General features: G+C 49.6%; 1 pseudogene; it reads left to right on the top strand.

The window, feature by feature from the left end:
• LOC139381295 (constitutive coactivator of peroxisome proliferator-activated receptor gamma-like) overlaps positions 1-804 on the top strand; it is a 34631-nt pseudogene extending 33827 nt beyond the window's left edge.
• The last annotated feature ends 11931 nt before the right edge of the window (positions 805-12735 follow it).

Here is a 12735-nt window from a genome sequence, read left to right as displayed (position 1 = left end):
TGGACCACTGGCTGCTGGTTGCTGTCTGGACCACTGGCTGCTGGTTGCTGTCTGGACCACTGGCTGCTGGTTGCTGTCTGGACCACTGGCTGCTGGTTGCTGTCTGGACCACTGGCTGCTGGTTGCTGTCAGGACCACTGGCTGCTGGTTGCTGTCTGGACCACTGGCTGCTGGTTACTGTCTGGACCACTGGCTGCTGGTTGCTGTCTGGACCACTTGCTGCTGGTTGCTGTCTGGACCACTGGCTGCTGGTTGCTGTCTGGAACACTGGCTGCCGGTTGCTGTCTGGACCACTAGCTGCCGGTTGCTGTCTGGACCACTAGCTGCCGGTTGCTGTCTGGACCACTAGCTGCCGGTTGCTGTCTGGACCACTAGCTGCCGGTTGCTGTCTGGACCTTTAGCTGCCGGTTTCAGTCTGGACCTTTAGCTGCCGGTTGCTGTCTGGACCACTAGCTGCTGGTTGCTGTCTGGACCTTTAGCTACTGGTTGCTGTCTGGACCACTAGCTGCTGGTTGCTGTCTCAACCAGGGCAGAGTGCCATTGAGGTTTATTCCAACCAGCTAGCAAAAAAGCCATAGCAACCTAATTCCATTCTGTTGTTGGTGTGACTTTCAACCAGCTGACCAAAACCTTAACACTTTTTTAAAACTTGTATGCAAGAAAGATTTTCATGATAGTCCTATCATTCATAATGAATCATATAATATCATTCTTAATTAGTCATATATTTTATTTTTCACAGAGCATAACAGACCAAGATCAAGACATCCAAACAGACAGAGATACCACCTGGCCCCTACGTGAGACACCACCTGGCCCCTAGGTGAGACACAACCTGGCCCCTAGGTGAGACACCACCTGGCCCCTATGTGAGACACTACCTGTCCCCTAGGTGAGACACTATCTGGCCCCCAGGTGAGATACCACCTGGCCCCCAGGTGAGACAACACCTGGCCCCTAGGTTAGACACGACCTGGCCCCTAGGTGAGACTACACCTGGCCCCTAGGGGACACAACACCTGGCCAGTAGGCTAGACACCACCTGGCCCCTAGGTGAGACAATACCTGGCCCCTAGGTGAGACAATACCTGGCCCCTAGGTGAGACACCCCCTGGCCCCTAGGTGAGACACCACCTGGCCCCTAGGTTAGACACCACCTGGCCCCTAGATGAGACAACACCTGGCCAGTAGGCTAGACACAACCTTGCCCCTAGGTGAGACACCACCTGGCCCCTAGGTGAGACACCACCTGGCCCCTAGGTCAGACACCACCTTGCCCCTAGGTGAGACAACACCTGGCCCCTAGGTCAGACACCACATGGCCCCTAGATGAGACACCACCTGACCCCTAGGTGAGACACCCCCTGGCCCCTAGGTGAGACACCACCTGGTCCCTAGGTCAGACACAACCTGGCCCCTAGGTGAGACAACACCTGGCCTCTAGGTCAGACACCACCTGGCCCCTAGTTGAGACACCACCTGGCCCCTAGGTGAGACACCCCCTGGCCCCTAGGTGAGACACCACCTGGTCCCTAGGTGAGACAACACCTGGCCCCTAGGTCAGACACCACCTGGCCCCTAGTTGAGACACCACCTGGACCCTAAGTGAAACACCCCCTGGCCCCTAGGTGAGACACCACCTGGCCCCTAGGTTAGACACCACCTGACCCCTTGGTGAGACAACACCTGGCCCCTAGCTGAGATCCCACCTGGCCTCTAGGTGAGATACCACCTGGCCCCTAGGTGAGACACCACCTGGCCCCTAGTTGAGACACCACCTGGCCCCTAGGTGAGACACCCACTGGCCCCTAGGTGAGACACAATCTGGCCACTAGGTGAGATCCCACCTGGCCTCTAGGTGAGATACCACCTGGCCCCTAGGTGAGACAGCACCTGGCCCCTAGGTGACACAACACCTGGCCAGTAGGCTAGACACCATCTGGCCCCTAGGTGAGACACCACCTGGCCCCTAGGTCAGACACCACCTGGCCCCTAGGTGAAACAACACCTGGCCCCTAGGTCAGACACCACCTGGCCCCTACTTGAGACACCACCTGGCCCCTAGGTTAGACACCACCTGACCCCTAGGTGAGACAACACCTGGCCCCTAGGTGACACAACACCTGGCCAGTAGGCTAGACACAACCTTGCCCCTAGGTGAGACACCACCTGGCCCCTAGGTCAGACACCACCTGGCCCCTAGGTGAGACACCACCTGGCCCCTAGGTGACACAACACCTGGCCAGTAGGCTAGACACAACCTTGCCCCTAGGTGAGACACCACCTGGCCCCTAGGTGAGACACCACCTGGCCCCTAGGTGAGACACCACCTGGCCCCTAGCTGAGATCCCACCTGGCCTCTAGGTGAGATACCACCTGGCCCCTAGGTGAGACACCACCTGGCCCCTATTTGAGACACCACCTGGCCCCTAGGTGAGACACCCACTGGCCCCTAGGTGAGACACCATCTGGCCACTAGGTGAGATCCCACCTGGCCTCTAGGTGAGATACCACCTGGCCCCTAGGTGAGACAGCACCTGGCCCCTAGGTGACACAACACCTGGCCAGTAGGCTAGACGCCATCTGGCCCCTAGGTGAGACACCACCTGGCCCCTAGGTCAGACACCACCTGGCCCCTAGGTGAAACAACACCTGGCCCCTAGGTCAGACACCACCTGGCCCCTACTTGAGACACCACCTGGCCCCTAGGTTAGACACCACCTGACCCCTAGGTGAGACAACACCTGGCCCCTAGGTGACACAACACCTGGCCAGTAGGCTAGACACAACCTTGCCCCTAGGTGAGACACCACCTGGCCCCTAGGTCAGACACCACCTGGCCCCTAGGTGAGACACCACCTGGCCCCTAGGTGACACAACACCTGGCCAGTAGGCTAGACACAACCTTGCCCCTAGGTGAGACACCACCTGGCCCCTAGGTGAGACACCACCTGGCCCCTAGGTGAGACACCACCTGGCCCCTAGGTTAGACACCACCTGACCCCTAGGTGAGACAACACCTGGCCCCTAGGTGACACAACACCTGGCCAGTAGGCTAGACACAACCTTGCCCCTAGGTGAGACACCACCTGGCCCCTAGGTCAGACACCACCTGGCCCCTAGTTGAGACACCACCTGGCCCCTAGTTGAGACACCCCCTGGCCCCTAGGTGAGACACCACCTGGCCCCTAGGTGAGATACCACCTGGCCCCTAGGTGAGACAACACCTGGCCCCTAGGTGACACAACACCTGGCAAGTAGGCTAGACACCACCTGCACCCTAGGTGAGACACCACCTGCCCCTAGGTCAGACACCACCTGGCCCCTAGGTCAGACACCACCTGGCCCCTAGTTGAGACACCACCTGGCCCCTTGGTGAGACACCCCCTGGCCCCTAGGTGAGACACCACCTGGGCACTAGGTGAGTTACCACCTGGCCCCTAGGTGAGATACCACCTGGCCCCCAGGTGAGATACCACCTGGCCCCTAGGTGAGTGTCAACATTTATTATACTGTTACATGAGCAAGCTGCATTCATTCATTCCGAATTTCCTTGAAAACAATTAGGATTTATTTCCAAGAAATGTTTTTATTGTATCCCCATCCTGATTTCACCTGACTGTCAGTGTTGAAGGGACAGCGGAGGGCCTCCCATGCTCCACTTCCATTATCAGTGTTATGGAAACCACCTCCCATGCTCCACTTCCATTATCAGTGTTATGGAAACCACCTCCCATGCTCCACTACCATTATCAGTGTTATGGAAACCACCTCCCATGCTCCACTACCATTATCAGTGTTATGGAAACCACCTCCCATGCTCCACTACCATTATCAGTGTTATGGAAACCACCTCCCATGCTCCACTACCATTATCAGTGTTATGGAAACCACCTGCCATGCTCCACTACCATTATCAGTGTTATGGAAACCACCTGCCATGCTCCACTACCATTATCAGTGTTTAAAATGCTGCCACATTCCCATAGAGAAGGCAGCTAAGCAGCGAGCATCGCTTGCATCTCCGAGGCTGCCCGTGGGGAGAGAATGTTTGGGTCTATCCGAGGTGGGGGATGACATGCATGAGGTGCCAAGCAGGGCCCCTTATCCTTAACAATTCACCACAGTTCCTGGCCCTCTCCCCAAACGCACAGATGTATCAATAATGTGCTGACAAAGTTCACAGAGGTCAAACCAGAATAAAAACATAATTAGGGACATACTAATCATTGAAATAGTTAACAGTTAAGCTTTTCTCCCTTTGCCTTGATAATCCTAATGGGTTTAATTAGAGCATATGGGTAATAAACTCAGCAAAAAAAGAAACGTCTCTCACTGTCAACTGCGTTTATTTTCAGCAATCTTAACATGTGTAAATATTAGTTTGAACATAACAAGATTGAACAACTGAGACATAAACTGAACAAGTTCCACAGACATGTGGCTAACAAAAATGGAATTAAGTGTCCCTGAACAAAGGGGGGGGGGGGGGGGTTCAAATCAAAAGTAACAGTCAGTATCTGGTGTGGCCACCAGCTGCATTAAGTAATGCAGTGCATCTCCTCCTCATGGACTGCACCACATTTGTCAGTTCTTGCTGTGAGATGTTACCCCACTCTTCCACCAAGGCACCTGCAAGTTCCCGGACATTTCTGGGGGGAATGGCCCTAGCCCTCACCCTCCGATCCAACAGGTCCCAGACTTGCTCAATGGGATTGAGATCCGGGCTCTTTGCTGGCCATGGCAGAACACTGACATTACTGTCTTGCAGGAAATCACGCACAGAACGAGCAGTTTGGCTTGTGGCATTGTCATCATGCTGAAGCGTCATGTCAGGATGACCCTGTAGGAAGGGTACCACATGAGGGAGGAGGATGTCTTCCCTGTAACGCACAGCGTTGAGATTGCCTGCAATAACAACAAGCTCAGTCCGACAATGCTGACACACCGCCCCAGACCATGACGGACCCTCCACCTCCAAATCGATCCCGCTCCAGAGTACAGGGCTCGGTGTAACGCTCATTCCTTTGACGATAAACGCGAATCCGACTATCACGCCTTGTGAGACAAAACCGCGACTCGTCAGTGAAGAGCACTTTTTACCAGTCCTGTCTGGTCCAGCTACGGTGGGTTTTTGCCCATAGGCGACATTGTTGCCGGTGATGTCTGGTCAGGATCTGCCTTACAACAGGTCTACAAGCCCTCAGTCCAGCCTCTCTCAGCCTATTTGCTGACAATCTGAGCACTGATGGAGGGATTGTGCGTTCCTGGTGTAACTCGGGCAGTTGTTGTTGCCTTTCTGTACCTGTCCCGCAGGTGTGATGTTAGGATGTTCCGATCCTGTGCAGGTGTTGTTACACGTGGTCTGCCACTGCGAGGACGGTCAGCTGTCCGTCCTGTCTCCCTGTAGCTCTGTCTTAGGCGTCTCACAGTACAGACATTGCAATTTATTGCCCTGGCCACATTTGCAGGCCTCTTTGCAGCATGCCTAAGGCACGTTCACGCAGACGAGCAGGGACCCAGGGCATCTTTCTTTTGGTGTTTTTCAGAGTCAGTAGAAAGGCCTCTTTAGTGTCCTATGTTTTCATACCTGTGACCTTAATTGCCTACCGTCTGTAAGCTGTTAGTGTCTTAACCACCGTTCCACAGGTGCATGTTCATTAATTGTATATGGTTCATTGAATAAGCATGGGAAACAGTGTTTAAACCCTTTACAATGAAGATCAGTGAAGTTATTTGGATTTTTACAGATTATCTTTGAAAGACAGGGTCCTGAAAAGGGACGTTGCTTTTTTTGCTGAGTTTATGTTCCAAAGTTTTTTCTCTAAGTACGCCATGTATGACAGTGACAATACAGGCTGCTCTTCTCTTTCTGTCTGAGGTGCATGCCAACACGGCCAGTGATGAATATTCAGCCCAGGCCGTATTAGTCCCTGATGATCTATTATCTTTCAGACCTTGTGGTTTGGAACCAATCCAAACACACATGTCATACAATTGTCTGTCAGCCCATTGAAACATGGAGTGCTTTCCAGACAGAAAAAGGGAGAGGGTAGTTGTTGGTTTCAATTAGGCTAATTGTGAATGAGAGAAATTTGTTAATGATAATGATGTGAATGATTAAACAAATCATGGCGATTAGAGGAATGTCATATGTTGCCTGACTGGTGCCGACAGAGATGGCCGCCTCGCTTTGCATTCTTAGGAAACTATGCAGTATTTTTTTTTTTTTTTACGTGTTATTTCTTACATTGGTACCCCAGGTAATCTTAGGTTTTATTACATACAGTCGGGAGGAACTACTGGATATAAGAGCAACGTCAACTCACCATCATTACGACCAGGAATACAACTTTCCCGAAGCGGATCCTCTGTTTTGCCCACCACCCAGGACAATGGATCGGATCCCAGCCGGTGAACCAAAACAATGACCCTGTAAAAGGGGCAGACGAAGCGGTCTTCTGGTCAGGCTCTGGAGACGGGCACATCGCGTACCGCTCCCAAACATACTACTTGCCAATGTCCAGTCTTTTGACAACAAGGTTGATGAAATCTGAGCAAGGGTAGCATTCCAGAGAGACATAAGAGACTGTAATGTTCTTTGCTTCATGGAAACATGGCTCACTCGAGACACGCTATCGGAGTCGGTGCAGCCGCCTGGTTTCTTCACGCATTGCGCCGACAGAAACAAGCATCTTTCTGGTAAGAAGTGGGGCGGGGGGGTATGTCTTGTGATTAACGAGACGTGGTGTGATCATAACAACATACAGGAACTCAAGTCCTTCTGTTCACCTGACTTAGAATTCCTCACAATCAAATGTTGACCGCATTATCTGCCAAGAGAATTCTCTTCGATTATAATCACAGCCGCATATATTCCCCCCCAAGCAGACACATCGATGGCCCTGAACGAACTTTATTTTACTCTATGTCAACTGGAAACCACATATCCTGAGGCTGCATTCATTGTAGCTGGGGATTTTAACAAGGCTAATCTGAAAACAACTCTCCCTAAATTCTATCAGCATATTGATTGTGCTACCAGGGCTGGTAAAACCCTAGATCATTGTTATTCTAACTTCCGCGACGCATATAAGGCCCTCCTTTCGGAAAAGCTGACCACAACTCCATTTTGTTGCTCCCTGCCTATAGACAGAGACTAAAACAGGAAGCTCCCGCACTCAGCTCTGTTCAACACTGGTCTGACCAATCTGATTCCACGCTTCAAGATTTCTTCGATCACGTGGATTGGGATATGTTCTACATTGCATCAAACAACAAAATTGACAAATACGCTGATTCGGTGAGCGAGTTTATTAGCAAGTGCATCGGTGATGTCCTACGCACAGCAACTATTAAAACATTCCCAAACCAGAGACCGTGGATTGATGGCAGTATTCACGTGAAACTGAAAGCTGAACCACTGCTTTTAAACAGGGCAAGGTGACCGGAAACATGACCGATTACAAACAGTGTAGCTATTCCCTCCGCAAGGCAATCAAACAAGCTAAGCGTCAGTATAGAGACAAAGTAGAGTCGCAATTCAACGGCTCAGACACAAGAGGTATGTGGCAGGGTCTACAGTCAATCACGGATTACAAAAAGAAAACCTGCCCCGTCACGGACCAGGATGTCTTGCTCCCAGGCAGACTAAATAATTTTTTTGCCCGCTTTGAGGACAATACAGTGCCACGGCCCGCTACCAAAACCTGAGGACTCTCCTTCACTGCAGCCGATGTGAGTAAAACATTTAAACGTGTTAACCCTCGCAAGGCTGCAGGTCCAGATGACATCCCCAGCCGCGTCCTCAGAGCATGCGCAGACCAGCTGGCATGGTGTGTTTACGGTCATATTCAATCAAACCTTATCCCAGTCTGCTGTTCGCACATGCTTCAAGAGGGCCACCATTGTTCCTCTTCCCAAGAAAGCTAAGGTAACTGAGCTAAACGACTACCGCCCCGTAGCACTCACTTCCGTCATCATGAAGTGCTTTGAGAAACTAGTCAAGGTATCACCATATCACCTACACCCTACCTGACACACTAGACCCACTCCAATTTGCTTACCGGCCCAATAGGTCCACAGACGACGCATTCGCAACCACACTGCACACTGCCCTAACCCATCTGGACAAGAGGAATACCTATGTGAGAATGCTGTTCATCGACTACAGCTCAGCATTTAACACCATAGTACCCTCCAAACTCTTCATCAAGCTCGAGACCCTGGGTCTCGCCCCCTCCCTGTGCAACTGGGTACTGGACTTCCTGACGGACCTGCCCCCAGGTGGTGAGGGTAGGTAACAACATCTCCACCCCGCTGATCCTCAACACTGTGGCCCCACAAGAGTGCGTTCTGAGCCCTCTCCTGTACTCCCTGTTCACCCACGACTGCGTGGCCATGCACGCCTCCAACACAATCATCAAGTTTGCAGACGACACTACAGTGGTAGGCTTGATTACCAACAACGACGAGACGGCCTACAGGGAGGAGGTGAGGGCCCTCGGAGTGTGGTGTCAGGAAAATAACCTCACACTCAACGTCAACAAAACAAAGGAGATTATCGTAGACTTCAGGAAACAGCAGACGGAGCACCCCCTATCCACATCGACGGGACAGTAGTGGAGAGGGTAGTGAGTTTTAAGTTCCTTGGCGTACACATCACAGACAAACTGAATTGGTCCACCCATACAGAAAGCGTGGTGAATAACCTCAGGAGGCTGAAGAAATTTGGCTTGTCACCAAAAGCACTCACAAACTTTTACAGATGCACAATCGAGAGCATCCTGTCGGGCTGTATCACCGCCTGGTATGGCAACTGCTCTGCCCACAACCATAAGGCTCTCCAGAGGGTAGTGAGGTCTGCACAACGCATCACAGGGGGCAAACTACCTGCCCTCCAGGATACCTACACCACCCGATGTCACAGGAAGGCCATAAAGATCATCAAGGACAACAACCACCCGAGCCACTGCCTGTTCACCCCGCTATCATCCAGAAGGCGAGGTCAGTACAGGTGCATCAAAGCAGGGACCGAGAGACTGAAAAACAGCTTCTACCTCAAGGCCATCAGACTGTTAACCAGCCACCACTAACATTGAGTTGTTGCTGCCAACATACTGACTCAACTCCAGCCACTTTAATAATGGATATATTGATGTTAAAAATGTATCATTAGCCACTTTAAACAATGCCACTTCAACAATGCCACTTATGTTTACATATCCTACATTACTCATCTCATATGTATATACTGTACTCTATACCATCCAGTGCATCTTGCCTATGCCGTTCTGCCATCACTCATTCATATATCCTTTTTATGTACATATTCTTATTCATTCCTGTTGTGAAATTGTTCGGTTAAATTACTTGTTGGATATTACTGCATTGTCGGAACTAGAAGCACAAGCATTATGCTACACTCGCATTAACATCTGCTAACCATGTGTATGTGACAAATAAAATTTGATTTGATTTTGGAGTCATAGACTCCATAAGATTCTTTATTTAACTCTGTATCCCTTTACACTCGTAACCGGATAAGGGTTGAAAATGGCAGATTTGGACACTGATAAATGCCTACATTAGAACGCAGTGGTTGTATAGTAACAAAAAGTCTATATTTTTACCTTTATTTAACTAGGCAAGCCAGTTAAGAACAAATTCAAATTTTACAATGACGTCCTACCCCGGCCAAACCCTACCCTAATAAGGACGACGCTGGGCCAATTGTGCACCGCCCTATGGGACTCCAAATCACGACTGGTTGTGATACAGCCCGGGATCAAACCAGGGTCTGTAGTGACACCTCTAGCACTGAAATGCAGTGACTTAGACCGTTGCGTCACTCAGGAGCCCATGCTATACATGACATCAGAGCTCAGTGGCTGTACAGTAACATGCTATAATGATGTCAGAGCTCACGGTCTCCTCTTCACATCTCTTTATGGGTTTTGACTGACAGCCTTTCTGAGCTTGAGCACCGTGCGCGACAAGACGTTTCCCCCATCCCTTCCGCTATTGGGCAACTTTTGCACATTTTTGTTGTGTGAGTGAGGGAAATACTTTAAATTAAGAGGACTATGTATTTTCAAAAGGTGAGACGTTGAGGATTATAATTAATGCAGCGTTGATGTCTTACAAGCAAGCCTAATAGCCATGAGTCCAGATGTGCACTTCACATTTCAGATAAAATGTATTGGTCACGTACACAGATGTTATTGCAGGTGAAGCGAAATGCTTGTGTTTGTAGCTGCAACAGTGCAGTAATACCTAGCAATACAAAAAAATACAATACACACTTAATCCAGAAAAAAGGAAAGAAACGAGATGGAATATAAATATACAGTGGGGCAAAAAAGTATTTAGTCAGCCACCAATTGTGCAAGTTCTCCCACTTAAAAAGATTAGAGAGGGCCTGTAATTTTCATCATAGGTACACTTCAACTATGACAGACAAAATGAGAAAAAAAAATCCAGAAAATCACATTGTAGGATTTTTAATGAATGTATTTGCAAATTATGGTGGAAAATAAGTATTCACTCACACAACAGCTCTGTGAGAGCCAGAAATCTTGCTTGTTTGTAGGTGACTAAATACTTTTTTGCCCCACTGTATACAGTGTCACGGCCGTCAAAAGAAGTGGTCCAAAGTGCAGCGTGTTGAGCGTACTTTCTTTTATTTTAAAATGTCGGCAACAAAACAACAAACAAAAGAAACAACCGTGAAGCTTACAGGGTTACGAGCCACAAACAAAGTTAACTACCCACACTGAAAGGAGGGAAAAAGGGCTACCTAAGTATGATTCCCAATCAGAGACAGCTGTCCCTGATTGAGAACCATACCCAGCCAAACATAGAAATAAAGAAACCTAGAAAACAAAACAAAGAATGCCCACCCCACATCACACCCTGACCTAACCAAATCCGTCCGCAAAACCTGAACCTATAGGGGAGGGTCCTGGTGGGTATATATCCGCAGTGGCGGCTCTGGTGAGGGACGTAGACCCCGCTCCACCTCTGGCTCACCCCGCTTTGGTGGCGCCTCTGGTGTGGGGACCCTCGCCGCCGACCCCGGACTGGGGACCCTCTCTGCGGGCCCCGGACTGGGGACCCTCGCTGGTGGCTCTAGACCATCGCTGGAGGCTCTGGACTGGGGACCCTCGCTTGAGGCTCCGGACCCTCGCTGGAGGCTCTGGGCTGGGGACCCTCGCTGGAGGCTTCGTGCCATGGATCATCACTGGACTGGAGAGACCCACAGGAGGCCTGGCTCTGGGGCACAGGACTCACCAGGCTGGGAAGACATACAGGAGGCCTGGTGTGTTGGGCCGATACAGGTGGCACCGGTGTTGCCGCATACTCCTCGCCAACTCGATTCTGCGGTATCCCTCCTCGCATTGTTCTATTGAATCCCAGGCGGGCTCTGACACTCTCCCTGGGTCGACCGACCACCTCCTCCCAGGTTGTCTCTGGTTCACACCTCGGCACCGCCGACCATCCCGTGTGCCCCCAAAAAACATTTTTTGGGGGGGCTGCCTCTCCTGGCCACGCTGCTTGGTCCTTTGGTGGTGGGTAGTTCTGTCACGGCCGCCATTGGAAGGAGACCAAGGTGCAGCGTTGTGAACGTACATTTTCTTTTATTATTTTAAATGTCGCCAACAAAACATAAAACGAAAGAAACAACCGTGACGCTTACAGAGCTTTAGTGCCACTATCAAAGATAACTACTGTCGTGTCTTTGGCAATGCCAGATTAAGTGATATGACATGCTATTCTATAAACTCATTTCTCCATAATTAATATTACCTGATTGAGCTAATCATGTAAATGTAATTAACTAGAGAGTCGGGGCACCATGAAAGAATATTTATAGACCTGTTATCTTCCGAATAAACTCTTAAAGACCTAGTAATATTTTACATCAATAGCAGTCAATATTAATCGTCACCTTAATTCAGTCTCATCTGAAAGTTGTAAATTCTTGGTTATCTTCACGAACCCTGGCTAACAAGTTGAATCAGCAATACAAAATTGGGTTTCATTATTTTTTTACTAAATACCTAACTAATCACACAGAATTACACATACACATTAATTAATCATAACTTGATTACAAATTACGTCATAAAGGAAAACATCCCTAAAGGGCGGAACAGATATGACAGCTTGTTACACAAAAGAAAAGGGATGGGTTTGAGTGAAAGAGCTTGGAAGACTGAGTAACAAAGAAAGAAGCTGTGCTATCGTAAATACAGTATCTTATGCATTCTAAATTACCGCCAATTTGGAAAAGGAAAATGCAATAAATATTTACTCTGAGCTGCGTTTCGGTAGGTTGGTGATAGATGGAAGGCCGTGTTGCCAAACCGAGTCCTTTGTCCTTTGAAGAATGTCTCTGGTGGTCAATTGGTACGTTGTAGTAATGTCGTTGTGTGATAGACGGGATACTCTGTCTGTACCTTCCTAACCGTCGTTTTCAGCGGGTGTTGCTAACTCAACGGCTAGGAGGTATCACTTCTGTAGTGAATAAGAGTTCAAAGTTCATACCATTCGCAACCAAAGTTCACGCTGATGTTGGCTAGTTCTGTAGTTATTATCTGAACCATTCTGACATCGGACCGTCGTCCTCACATCCTCGGAACAGGAGGTTATATTGTTGTCAAGGCCTTATATAGGAAGGGAGAGGAGGGCGTGTTTGAAACGTTTTATAGCCCATGTCCCTTCACAGGGGTG

This window comes from Oncorhynchus clarkii, chromosome 23 (genome assembly GCF_045791955.1).
Source record: "Oncorhynchus clarkii lewisi isolate Uvic-CL-2024 chromosome 23, UVic_Ocla_1.0, whole genome shotgun sequence".
In the NCBI taxonomy this organism is placed as follows: domain Eukaryota; kingdom Metazoa; phylum Chordata; class Actinopteri; order Salmoniformes; family Salmonidae; genus Oncorhynchus; species Oncorhynchus clarkii.
Note: the sequence above shows the minus strand (reverse complement) of the source record. Positions and strands in the feature narration are given on the sequence as shown.